At 33.0% G+C, this 15,112-nt stretch overlaps 1 long non-coding RNA gene and 2 pseudogenes across 1 annotated transcript; 1 reads left to right on the plus strand and 2 right to left on the minus strand.

The window, feature by feature from the left end:
- Window positions 1-15,112, minus strand: part of LOC128183616 (deleted in malignant brain tumors 1 protein-like) — a 492,435-nt pseudogene that overhangs the window by 295,688 nt on the left and 181,635 nt on the right.
- Window positions 1-15,112, minus strand: part of LOC128183435 (uncharacterized) — an 82,169-nt pseudogene that overhangs the window by 5,497 nt on the left and 61,560 nt on the right.
- Window positions 7,447-9,573, plus strand: LOC128183451 (uncharacterized). The gene is made up of 2 exons (XR_008243603.1): window positions 7,447-9,263; window positions 9,440-9,573. It is a non-coding gene; the product is annotated as an uncharacterized LOC128183451 (long non-coding RNA).

Genomic DNA, 15,112 nt, shown 5'->3' on the forward strand with positions numbered 1-15,112 from the left:
GATTAAGCATATGGGAAAAAATCTACAGTCTAAAACTGATTATAAAGAGATCCACTATGACCTTCACTTTGGCTTGGTTCAAGGTCACTGCACATCATTGAATAAACAGCTCTGTTTAGGTGAAGTATTAGCTAAATAGCGGTAAGTGGAGAGTATGCATGCTCTGAAAAATGAATTTTAGCATGGTCTGATATAACCTTGACACCTGACCTTCAAACATCATTTAAGGTCACTGCATATCCTTTGAACAAAGGCATCATGTTGGTTCTCCGCCTATAATGACATAATTACCCAGCTATTATTGCATTTCAAACACAATCTAGCTATAAGCTAGACCATCAGAACTTCTATTTACTTTTTTCTTCCTTCTACTTTAATTTTTAGTGACAACCCTGAGGATGGTAAGATAAAAGACGGGTCTGCTTCACACTTCAGTGCGTACAGCTGACCTCAAAAGCTATTTCCAAGTAGACCAAAAGTATACCCCGGGTGGACATAAACTTTTCAAAAAGTAAACCCAAAGTAAACCCCAAAAGTAAATCCGAGGTTTAGCTGAGGTTTAATTACCTTGGTGTTAGGTTGGGTCTGATCGGTATTGTATGCTCCAGACAAGCAATCTCGGACGGACAGACAGACAGAAAGATGGATGGACAGATTGATCATTATGAGGCGCCTGCAGAGCAGGGCCTTAATAAAGTCAGCTTTATGGAGTTATACATATTAAAGGACTTATATCCTAGCTATATTTCCAAAACTACACGTCAATTATATGGTGACAAAATTATTATATATTGGATTTATTTTTCAGGTTACACGCATCGTTCTGCATGTCAGATAATGTATTCCAAGCACTTGTATGAAATTCATTTGCAAATCACATTCAAAATAAATTATAACAGTCTTAAATGGTAATAGCTTCACTAGAGGATTATTCTTAAATAAGGCATCAATCAAGTATCTTCAATAATGATCAATCAAATTATAGTAAACTAGAGGTACTGTGAGCAAGCTCACAATTGATACCCCCCGCGAAGAAAAAAATCATAACACGTGTATTTTTGCTATTATAGAAAATATTGGATGAATCTATTTCACTGTCCATTTTCTATAAATAACAACTGCTTTATTTTTGAAAACTGTTAATTTCTAGCTTCTAATATTTCCATTAATACAAGACATGACACAGACAGAATTTAGATTTTTTAAAACAATGACCTTGAAATTTCTCAATTGACCTTGGGTCAAGGTCATGACACACCCTTTAATCATAAGCAATCTTTGTGTGAAGTAAGAACTTCCAATGTTTCCCTATAAGAAAGATATGGACCGGACACGAATTTTGCATTTTTTCTGCCAGTGACCTTGACCTTGCCCGAATGACCTTGGGTCAAGGTCATGACACACCCTTAGGTCATAAACAATCTTTGTGTGAAGTAAGAACTTCCAATGTTTCCCCATAAGAAAGATATTGACCAGACACGAATTTTGCACTTTTTCTGCCAGTGACCTTGACCTTGCCCGAATGACCTTGGGTCAAGGTCATGACACACCCTTAGGTCATAAGCAATCTTTGTGTGAAGTAAGAACTTACAATATTTCTCCGTAAGAAAGATATGGACCGGACACGATTGCACAGACAGACGGACGGACGGACGGACGGACAAGGTGATTCCTATATACCCCCCTAAACTTTGTTTGCGGGGGGTATAATAATATCTACGGTTTAAGTCAGTCAAACTTAAATTAAACACATAAGTTGATTTAGGGTCAGAAGAAGTTAAGAAAGACTTTAATTAATTATCAATCATCATTTGTACATATTCGTACACATTTTTGAGATCTATAGAACAGTGTTATGCCTGCTTCACTGGAAATCGTTTCATAAACACTGACCAAGTCACAGTTACCAAAGCCAGAGTCAATAGGAAATTAACACCCCCATTACACACGGTGTCAGCGGTAATACTATTAAACTATTATATAACCAAAAAATGGTCCTCGCGATTTAATACAAAACAATGGAATTGCAGAATTAAGTTCTTGCATAAAATAAGGAATGTACAGTAACATTTACGGGATGGCAAAATAACTATTTCCTTTGACATGTATCAGTTTTGGGCGATGGGGAGTGGGGCAGTCATAACTATTTCCAGAGTGATTAGGCATTTTTTAGGGCATAGGAATAACATTACCTTATTTGTGACATAACAAGAAAACTTACTAAACAAGGGCACCGCTAAGCGGAGCATCCCCTCGCGACATGAGTTATTGTGTGTAGGGATGTATTATTTAGGAATATATAGTTATGTTAATGATAAGACCACATTCTACTATCCCTTCATTACTGCAAAAACTACATTTTCTTTACCTGTACTCGATCTATATCCAAAAAATATCAAGCTGTTGATTTGAACTGCTTACTTTCACTTTGGTTTCAAAGAAATGAAGCGGAATTTAAGATTGATAACTCTTACTCAGAAAGTTCGATTGATAACTCGTATACAAAGTTGGTTATGACATTGATTTAATGAAATAATAATTTGTAATAGTATTAATGGTTTTGAAAGGCACATGCATTTTTTATTTTTTATTTTACGGAAGTGTGCAATCTATGGTAAATATATTTAGTTTTGAACAAATTTTGTCATAATGTATGCCCCCCTCCTTTACAATGGTGTAATTTTATCTAAGTTTTTGCATCAATTGATATGACATTGCATTTGTTTTAATCTTTTACAATGAGGCATACTTGTGCAAAGGTTAAGGAAATTCCATTGGAAGTTTTTTTTTAATTTAATAGAAAAATTGAGATGTAGTACACACTCACACATACATGCATAATACATACATACATACATACATACATACGAACACACACACGCACGGTAGCGATGCTACATCCCCTTTGCAACAAGTTGCGTGATGGGGATAACAAGAAACCCATGAGCCACATCACTCACTTGAGCAACAACAGACATAATAAAATCAGTTTTATAGAGTCATATACAAAAAATCTGAATAATATCATATTATAGATCCTGTATAAAATAAGAGGCCAAAAGGCCTTAACGGTCACCTGAGTAAGCATAATTTTTACTCTTTCACAAACTTGTTGAGGAGCCTCATATATGCATTTAATTAAGTTTCATTCTGGGGTAGAAAAATCATAATATTGTAATGACGATCACCTCCCCACTTGAAATCTTTATTAAAGGACATCCCCAATGAAAGCTATAATTTTAGGAAAATTGGAGGATTGTAGTTCTTGAGAAAAAGCTTTTTAAAGATTTTCCCTATATATTTCTATTTTAAACTTTGAACCCCTCTTGCAGCCTTAGTATTGGTCCAGGTGTCACAATTTTTATAGCGAGCGGAGCGAGCTCTAAGAACCAGTGTGCGCGGGAAAAAGAACGAGCTAAACCTACAGTTCATCAAACAAAATTTTTTGTCTACGTCCCATAATGCTCTCTAATGTTTTCACCCGTGGTGCTATGCCAAAAATGGCCGACTTTTAACTCGTAATTTACAGTGACTTAAAGTTTGAAGACACGTTTTGAGTACCGCATATGCTTTGGCGAGACTCAAAAGATTTGTTACATGCTTCCATACCTCCATATTGAGTCAAGAAACGTAAACAAAGACGAACAAAGTCACGGATGACGTCACAGTCCACTCACGCTATATTTCCCGCGATAAATTTAGAGGTGGATCAAACATCTGTAATGCGTGTACTAGCTATTTCAGTATAGACTGCGATACCTGCCTCATTGACATATGATTATTATTAATTTTTTTTAATATAGAGATTTTATGTATATATATTAGCAAGAGTCATACTTTACTGTCATATGGATCCATTTTTAAGCTAATTGTGCATGCATAAGTAGGGAGGATTTAAATAAACAATAGGACATTTTGAACTAGATAAAAAGGAATAAAATGAAAAAATAAGCAGTTTAAAAAATTATGTAGATATTGCATATAGTCAGACCATTAAATTTAAAAGTGGGAAATTACACACTTACAAACAGGTACCAGGCTCCATCTCTCTCTCTCTCTCTCTCTCTCTCTCTCTCTCTCTGGGAAGGGGGTTGTGCTGTATGTATCATAACCATTAAAATTAGTACCTTTGGCATACTTATTGTAGAGCAATACTCTCTCAAAAATTCTTTGACGTTCGTTATATAAGTTGACAATGATGCAAGGTATGTGTAATTCTTGCTGCGCTCGCCAGAACGATAGCACCGTAAAACATATTATAAAGAAAAAATTACCTGATGAGGATGTTTTGCTTTGCTTTTGAATTTTGTTCTCTTAAAAAAACAGAGGAAAGAAAAAAATGTATATCAACATGGCATTTCTTGAGCACCTGACAATTTATCACTTTTTCAGACACAATACATGTATATCTTAATCTTTAATAACATAATTTTTTGACAGTCAACTAAAAGTATCTGTAAATTAATATATAGAATTTAACTTAAAATTCACCAAAAAAAGCTTACCAGTATCTGCAGCTAGCATTTTGAGTGTATTCATAATGCCTAGCCAGGCATCCTCTGTAAAAAATTGTTTTGCTTGGCATTGAACATCTTTATTTAAAACTAGATGTCTTCTCTCCTCTAACTCCTCTGGGTCAACAGTCACATGTTCCTCATCAATTTTGGTGTAAAAGTTTAGAACGTCCGGCAATGAAATACCTGGTGCCATTAATTCAATAAATTCTGTAAAATTCAATAAAAACATTTAAAAGATGGTTGTCATTTGTGTAACTTTCTCTTTAGGCAGGTTGTTCTTAAAGGGTGTGTGTGGGTGGGTGGGTGGGTGTGATAAGGACCTTTCCCCAGCATGGATAGAAGGGTCCTTCAAGGGATCAGTCTGGTTAAAACTATAATACGCATGCATAATGGAGATCATTTTAATCAGACATCAACGGGATAGAATATACTGCTTGTGAGTTGAGTTGAGCATAACATCTTAATCCACGGGTAAACCTTGCCAGGGAATTTAGGGGAACTTCCACAAAACTTTAAGATTCAAGAAATCTGAAGTGGCTTTCCATTTTAACATACATGTTAACCTCCAGTGATGAAAAATAGGTAGATTTTGAACTAAAAAATGGTAGCATTGCGCGCGGCGTGCAAAGGTTTCAATTTTCATGTGAAGCTAATTGCTGAGAAGTCATGAAAAAAATTGATTTGAATATTTAGCCTAAAAATAAATAAGGTCTTCATATAACAGGAAGATGATGCCTGATTGATGCTGTGAAATCTTCGACAAAAATTTGCAGACAAACACACACACGAGTAAAACAGTATACCCCCTCCTCCCCCAAAACAAAGGTAAAAATAGCTTTAAAGGAATAAAAATAAAAAATATATATGTCACAGTGTGAATTATTCATTGATTTAATATTTATTTTAATAAATTTATTTATATTGCAACAATATTCATATATCATTTTAATCTTCATCTCTAAACATAGTGAATTACAGATCACTGGAATTTACTACATTTCCACATTTTATTCATATTCATGGTGTTTTACGTTCATTGGTTGAGTTTGGAGTGTGAAAGGTCAAAGGTGTTAATGGGTCATGTAAGAGTTGTATGATTGGTTGATATTTAAGAAATAGTGAATGAGTGGTTTTACAAGTTTTACATTTAAGTGTGCATGCTTGGCGCCAATTCCTTAATCTAACACACTTCACTCCCAGAGAGTTTATCTCCTTCTCCAAGATTATATTATCTATTTCATAATAGTAATATAAAATATCTGTCATTTCGATAAGTTCATTTACCGCAGTTGCCTAATTTATCTGTTAAAATAATTAATTATTTAAAACATAAATTAATAATATTAAAACATCTTAAAATATATTTAATGCGTGAATCTTAGTTGTGTGAGTGTGTATATTATTATATTTATTTATGTAATAATTGTTACAGGTCACCATCAATTCTATATATTGAAAAATATAAATTACACAAACCCAAACAGCTGAGTTGTTTATTCATCAACAACAACGATTTGTGTTAACATCAAATAGCGGCTGTGACATATAAGACAATCATTTTCATTGGCTGAAAGTACACCACCTGACATTCGCTCTTTTACGATATCAATGCAATAGCGCATCTGCAGATTGTGAATCGGCAGTATCAACAAACATAGGTAATCATAGATTACTAAGCTCACCAAGACGGAGCATCACCCTTATGAGACATCACCTTCATAAGACCACCTTTATCATTTTATATGAAAATCATACTTTATGATCTTGGATATTCATGGATTCTGTTTTGACAAAATATCGTATATCATCTGATAAATTTTTTTATGATAATCATATGTTAATATGTTAATCAATACAATGATATAAAATTAAATATTGCATCATGTCATATTTCTAATATAATATATATCATATAATAATTTAATTCTGGTTGTAACGCGGCATTTGATTGGATAGAAAAATTTAGTTAAATTTGTATAACCTGGTTTGCACGTCACAAGACACGTCACAATGCACCAAAGTACTAATTCACTTGACGTTACGTTTGAATTTTGAACAGATTGATATCATTTTTAAAATAAAACGGACTCAATTTGTACAGCAAATTCCAGAAAATTAAATTATAAGGAATGAACTCAATATCTACCCAAGTTATACTCGTATAACCTGGGTTGGAGCAATTTACGCTTTTTTTATAATCCGCTTCGCGGATTATAAAGCGTAAATTGCCCCAACCCAGGTTATACTCGTATAACTTGGGTAGACATTGAGTTCATTTCTTAAATAAATAAAATACCGTAATAAACAATAATGAGATTTGATATTGTAATGTATGATATGACATTGTATTGTGTTATACCTTATTGTATTTGATCACATAATACAATATCATAAAATATAATACAATAAAGTATTATATTACAATATCATATTACATAATACATCATAACACTGAAACATGATATTATATTGTATAATATAGAATGATATTGTATTGAATGACACTGAAACATATTTGATACATTATATGATAATAATTTAATTATGGTTGTAATGCGGCATTTGATTGGATAGAAAAATTTAGTTAAATTTGTATAACCTGGTTTGCACGTCACAAGACACGTCACAATGCACCAACGTACTAATTCACTTGACGTTACGTTTGAATTTTGAACAAATTTATATCGTTTTTAAAAGTAAAACGGACTCAATTTGTACAGCAAATTCCAGAAAATTAAATTATAAGGAATGAACTCAATATCTACCCAAGTTATACTCGTATAACCTGGGATGGAGCAATTTACGCTTTTTTATAATCCGCTTCGCGGATTATAAAGCGTAAATTGCCCCAACCCAGGTTATACGAGTATAACTTGGGTAGACATTGAGTTCATTTCTTAATTATATCATATAATACAATACCCTCATGAAAAAAATTTTCTGAAAATTTCCTTAAATTCACTGAAATATATCTGAATCATATCTGAAAAATTGCTTACTACCATTTTGTGCCTCTGAACCAGTTCTGAACACATTTCAGCAATATTGCTGAACTGTCTGAAAAATCTGAATTGTTCTGAATTTGTCTGAAAAATCTGAACTGCTTTGAAAATTGCTGAAACAGTCTGAACTCTATCTGTATAGTGCTAAAACAGTCTGAACTATTCTGAATATTGCTGAAACAGTCTAAACTTTTCTAAATATTGCTGAAATACTCTATATTAAGCATTACCATAATCCTAATGTAATTTTTTGTCTGAAACAATTGTTTAAAATCTGTTGGAATTTTGATGCTGATCAATTCTTATAAATATGAAATTCAATGCTATTTAAATGCTGAAATATGTCTGCAATTGAATACCGGCATTCCAAACTGATGCACTTTTCAGAAAAGAATTAAATTTCACCAATATTTCATTTAAATAAACAAAAAAACTTAACAGATTATTTCAAATGGCGCTGAAAATGTGTGAATTCACGTATCAATGTGTACCATAATTTTACTAATTTAATAATTAGCTCAAACATTTCAGAAGTTGCTACTATACAAACCAATCAGAACTACAAACTGTTGTAATGACAGTTATACCATTATAGCTCCTCTTTGTAACTTAGTTCTCTCTAGCAGATATACAAGTTAATACTACAGTATATAATTTGTTTCAGGAGTGATTGTTTACCTCGTTTATTTAGTGTGCAAGTTGAAACACAAAATTTCGTTTACGAGCGATTGGCATTGCTGTAGCAAAAAACTAATGAGCATTTAACAGACACGTAATAAAACTGTTTCTTGACATTTCCCAAAGGTCCATTCACAAAATCATTCATTTCTTATCTGCAAAAACACCTGCACTCAACCTGCAACTTCGCTCGGACTTTGAAGTGTCCGCCATTGTTAATGAGGTATCGAAGCAATTCGTCACCGTTACATAAAGCTCACTGAACTTCATTACATAAAAGTCATTCTATTACATCAAAACGAAGATTTTTTTTTATCAAAATTACAATACAAATTATAGCAACAAACTAGGATGCGAACGTTTTGTTTTCAATGTTACCAAAATGAATTAAAAATAAAATTAAACAAAAAATTGGGGAGGGGTGAAATTAAATAGTAACAACTTGAGTACTATTAAAAGATAACTAGTTTCTGACAGTTCTATGTCTGCTTTTAAAGCTATTTGATTCAATTTCCCAGGTGTTTATAATAGTTTTGCATATATTTAAACCAACTGTAAATGATTAACTTATTTTTAATCCGGAATTATATCGGATTATCATCGAGTTGTTTTGCATACACTACGTCATTTCCGCCCAATGATGACGCACTTTTGATGGGAGCTACAAGCAGACGGATTTGAAAATTCAAGGATTTATACATCAATTGATGTTTTATAGCGGGATATTTCTAAAAGAGGTAGGATACACTATAGATTAAAAGCCATTAATTGATATATGGAGATTTTTATTCATGATAAATGTTGTTTTTTTGTATTTAAAGATAATTTAATGATTGAATTGTAAACAATGTTTGTAATCTACACACATTCTAATGTTATGCTACAAATAAGTCTTATGATTTAATGAAATATGCCAAGCTGTAATCTCATGTAATTTATGATGCATAGGAACTTTACATTGTATATAGATTGTTTTTTGCACCACTCATAGTTGCTGATCATATGCAGAAAAAAAATAGGGAAGCTGAGACCTGCAAAAACTGTTCCCAAAATAACGATGATAAAGGTGAGAAAAAAATGGAATGTATATTTATATTGCACATGTATATTCTAATTTGCAGGTATAAATTTGCATTAAAGGTTAATAAATCTCTTAATTAAAAAAATAGCATTATGATTATCAGAAAACATGTAAAATCTTGCATGTTAATTAAATCATAAATTCCTGTATTTCTGTTTCAGGATGGTAAAAAAAATCAAACTGCACAAGAAGCATTAGGACATTTAAAGAAGTTTCAGGGAGAGGCAGATAAGTGATGTGGGAAAAATGTATATTTAGAAAAATATGAATAAATTTAATTTGCTTGAAAATCCTATTCATTTGTACTTCTTTTCATTTTTGATAGATTACAGAGGTAATAGAATAGTGCTGAAATAGTGATGAATATTCGCTGATAAGGTTCTGTAATATTGCTGAAAATTTTCTTAAAAGATGCTGTTATTTTACTGAAAATTTGCTGCAATATTGCTGAAACAGCACTGAAATTGTGCTGAAGAAATATTGATTTGTTGCTGAATTGTGTCTTAAATACTGCTGAAACATTGCTGAGTAATTGCTGGAAAATTTTCTGAACTTTGCTGAATGCTGAAAACTGTCTGGAATGTTCCAAATTCAGACAGATTTCAGAATTGTATTATTTGCTGAAAAAATACTGAAATATTGCTGAAATTTTTGCTGATTTTTTGTTCAGCACTTTCTGAAATCTGTCTGGAATGTTCCAATTTCAGTCAGATTTCAGATATAGAATTCAGAAAAATTTCAGATAATATTCAGGACAAAATCAGCAAGAAATTCATATATGTTTCAGCAAAAAATTTACATGAGGGTATAATTTGATTCCAACATTGTATCTTATCAAATGATACAATATTATGTGATATGGTAAAATATTATAAAATACATTATTATATTATACATATTGCATCATATGACACAATAAAATATTTTACAATATCATATAATACAATTTCATGTGATATGATAATATATCATATAAACCAATATCATATTATACAATATCGTATGATACAATATTATATAATATTACAATATCATATAATACAATTTCATGTGATATAATTCTATATTACTGAAACCAATATCATATTATACAATATTGTATGATACAATATTATAGAATATACAATATTGTATCATAGAATACAATATAATATTTATATAATAGTGTTGTGTTGTGCATGTACTATGCCTAAATAGTAGTCAGGGTTTGATACATGGTGCACGAGCCGGAGGCAAGTGCACTATGTATCAAACCCTGACTACTATTTAGACATAGTACATGCACAACACAACACTATTGTTATTATTATGCCGACTGTTAAATATACTGACGTGCTTTGCTATAAGTAGCTCTGACGTTCGAGTGTTGACAAGTCCCTTAAAATAATCACCGGAAAAGCAAGCGTTTGTTGTTGTTTTTCAAATTACGTGTAATCAATTGATTTGATTGTTTATTTAATCAACAAGTTGTTGTACAATAAAAAGTCAACAAAGATTTATGTTCTTTTCAAGAAATAGAGAGACGTTTGGCCTTACCGAGAAAACTCGAAATGTTTAGCAGACGAAATCTCAGTGAATTTTTTTCTTGAACATTCTTTATCAAGCGTCATTTAAAAAAGCGTTTTTGTGATTCTCATGTAGAATTTCTTTGAAAAATTGTTCAAAAGTTTATATGAAACTTTAACTTTAAAATTACCGTCAATAATGAATTTTTTTTTGGAAAAATGAATAATTTTAATTGCTTGATGTCAGTCGTACATATCTACGTTTTATATACCTAAATACCGGTTATCATAATAACGGTTAATTTAGCGTAGCGGTAACGCGTTGGACTTCATGCTAGATTCTATGATTTTAGCGTCGTGAGTTCGAATCCCGCTGTCGGAGCTTGACAGATTTTCGTTGAAAATATTCGCCGTGCTCTATTTCGGCATAGTATGCTTACGCTATATAAATCCTTTGATACTATGCGAAAATAGATGAGTATTGAATATATAGTGACAAACTGACAGAAGGCATAATAATTTGCAATATCTTATGTTATTGTATCATGTGATAAAATAATAAATTAAAAATACAATATAATATTATACAATATTGTATCATAATATACAATACTATACATAACAATATCATGATACATAATCATATCATAAAATATCAAAAAAATTGATACAATATCATATCGTATCGTATAAGTTTTTATAATATAACATATGATATCATATTGTATCATATCAAACAATATTGTTTCATATCATACAATACTTTATCATAGGAATCATGTTATATCATTTATCAACAAACACATCTATCTATCGAGCTGGTTTGAGTGAGGTAGGAGATTTCTTTAGCATCCTTGATAATGGAGATCAGGCTCTGCTTCTGAAGCAACCTCTGCATTTAATTTATAATAAAGTTAAATCAACTATGCAAGCTATCATCTATAAAACATGTGACCTGTTCCAAAAAACTAAACCTCATCCAGCATCCGAAACCTATTGCTCAGATTCAGCATTCAAGCCCATCAGGTGCATTTGTATCATAAGACGCATCATCCATGCAATTTTGGTGAAGTTTGGACCAGTAATAACTAATATAGCATCATCAGAGGGCACTAGCAATTAAAACCTTAACTTCCTCCAGCATCCGCAACCTATGGCTCAGATTCAGCTTCCATGCCTGTCAGGTGCATCTGTATCATAAGACACACCATCCATTCAAGTTTGGTGAAGTTAGGACCAGTAATAACTAAGATTTATTTTTTAGCATCCTTGATAATGGAGATCAAGCTCTGCATCTGAAGCTTCCTCTGCGATTCATTCATATTACAGTTAAATCAACTATGCAAGTTTGAAATAGTACTATCATCTATTAAACATGTGACCTGTTCCTAAAAACTTAACTTTATCCAGCATCCGAAACCAGACTATGCATTCAAGCCTGTCAGGTGCATCAGTATCATAAGACACACCATCCATGGAAGTCTGGTGAAGTAAGGACAAGTAATAACTAAGATATCATCATCAGAGGGCACCTGTTTCAAAAACTTTATCTAACCAGCTCTTAAAACCTTAACCTCCTCCAGCATCCAAAACCTATTGCTCAGATTCAGCATTCAAGCTTGTCGGGTGCATCAGTATCATAAGACGCACCATCCATACAAGTTTGGTGAAGTTAGGACCAGTAGTAACTAAGATATAATCATCAGAGGGCACCTGCAACAAAAACTTAACCAGCTCTAAAAACCTTAACCTCTTCCAGCATCCGAAACCTATTGCTCAGATTCAGCATTCAAGCTTGTCAGGTGCATCAGTATCATAAGACGCACCATCCATACAAGTTTGGTGAAGTTAGGACCAGTAGTAACTAAGATTAATCATCAGAGGGCACCTGCAACAAAAACTTTAACCAGCTCTAAAAACCTTAACCTCTTCCAGCATCCGAAACCTATTGCTCAGATTCAGCATTCAAGCTTGTCAGGTGCATCAGTATCATAAGACGCATCATCCATACAAGTTTAGTGAAGTTAGGACCAGTAGTAACTTAGATATTGCTATCAATGGGCACCCTCAACAAAAACTTTAACCTGCTCCAAAAACCTTAACCTCCTCCAGCATCCGAAACCTATAGCTCAGATTCAGCACTCAAGCCTGTCTGGTGCATCAGTATCATAAGGCACACCATCCATGCAAGTTTGGTGAAGTACAGACCAGCAGTAACTAAGATACTGCTATCAAAGGGCACCTGCAACAAAAACTTTAACCTGGTCCAACAACCTTAACCTCCTCCAGCATCTGAAATTTAGGACCCAGATTCAGCATCCAAGTCTTTCAAGTCCATAAGTAGGTCCAGATGCATCATCCATGCAAGTTTGGTGAAGATAGGACAAGTAATAGCTAAGTAGATACAGGACCTGCAACAAAAACTTTAACCAGGTCCGGACGCCGACGCCGACGCCACCGCCGACGCCGAGGGTATAGCATAAGCTCTCCTTGACTTCGTCTCGGTGAGCTTAAAATAAGTATTGTAAAGACAAACTACCAATGGTCATCATTAAATATGGAATATTAGAGATAATAATGTGCGAAATGTTCTTCAATCATAATTGGTTTATCTACAGTAATCTTTAATTTTTGTTGTACACTGTTATTGAAAGCCTACTATCTGTTCACTTTGTGCATTATCAAGAGACAGATCACCTCATAGTAAGCTGTTCACTGAGATCTGCCTCTCATTTTTTTCAATGTGTGGATCGAAGACGGTGTTATTATATATCAAATGTCATATGTTGGCATCAATTATTAAAATAGGGATAGCTTGCATTCGTAATTGATGCATTAAGTATTTTAAAGGACTGTTGATTATTTTAATGTCATGATGTATAATTCATTAACTTTTTTGTATTTACATACAAATTTCTTGACCTAGGCCTAAATGTGCTGCAAGTGATTATATAAAGCAACTATTATGGATCTCATTGCACTATTGATATGTGGTTATGTGGACCTATGTCAAGTGATATCAACCTCAGACACAAACAAGAGGCCCATGGGCCACATCGCTCACCTGAGCAACAATAGGTATCATAATGATAAAATCAGCTTAACAGAGTCATTTGGAAACTATCTGGACAATGTAGTTTATTTGAAGGTCCTGTGTAAATTAAAGTCCATTTTTTTTACCTTGGATATTCTTATGTTTACAATCAAGTCCCTTCTCTAATAGGATGATTTTATAGCTATATCACCTTTTGAGCATTGCAGTTCTCAAAACGATCCTAAACAATTGTTTATGTATGGGATATAAACCTACATCAAACTCTGAACCCCTTGTGAGGCCCAAGATTTGTCCAGGGGTCAAGTCTAAACAATTTGAAAGAATCTGCAATATATGTCAAAATGCTTGCATATAAGTAAAACCATACATAATAACATTTCATTTTTTGTGAGTAATCAAAATATTTTCCTTTGGAAAATTGGAATCCCAATGTGGCCCCACCCTACTCCTCAAGATTTTAATTTGAAAGAATTTAAATCTATATTATCTGAGGTTGCTTTCAGTAAAGTTACAGCTTTTCAAGGCAAGTGGTTTTTAGAAGAGATATTTAAAAAAAAATTTATCTACATTTCTATGCATATTTTTGCCACACCCATATTGTGATCCACTGCTGGGGTTCGTGATTTGAACAAACTTGAATTTACCCTACCTGAGGATGCTTCTACACAAGTTTCAGCTTTCCTGGCTTATTACTTTTTTAAGAAGATGATTTTTAAAGATTTACACTTTATATTCCTATGTGAAATTTCAACTACCCATTGTGGCCCCACCCCACCCCCAAGGTCATGATTTTCACAAATTTGTATCTTTATTATATATATAAGATTGCTTCCTAACAAGTTTCAGCTTTCCTGGCTGATTAAGATTTTAAAGATTAACTCTTTGTAAAACTTTAACCCCCAAATGTGGCCCCACCTTACCATGGGAACCATTATTTGAACAAACTTGAATCTACACAATCTGAGGATGCTTCCACACAAGTTTCAGCTTTTCTGGCCAAATGGTTTATAGAAGAAGATTTTAAAAGATTTACACTATTTTTTCCTATTTAAAAGGTCAACCTGCCATTGTGGCCCCACCCTACCCCTGGGGGTAATGATTTTCACAACTGAAAATTTACACTACATGACGATGTTTCCACACAAGTTTCAGCTTTTCTGGTTGATTGGTTTCTGAGAAGAAATATTTTAAAGATTTACTTTATACATTCTATGTAAAACTTTGACCCCCCATAGTGGCCCCCCACCTTACCCACAGAGACCATGATTTGAACA

Source organism: Crassostrea angulata, chromosome 5, assembly GCF_025612915.1.
Source record: "Crassostrea angulata isolate pt1a10 chromosome 5, ASM2561291v2, whole genome shotgun sequence".
NCBI lineage: Eukaryota > Metazoa > Mollusca > Bivalvia > Ostreida > Ostreidae > Magallana > Magallana angulata.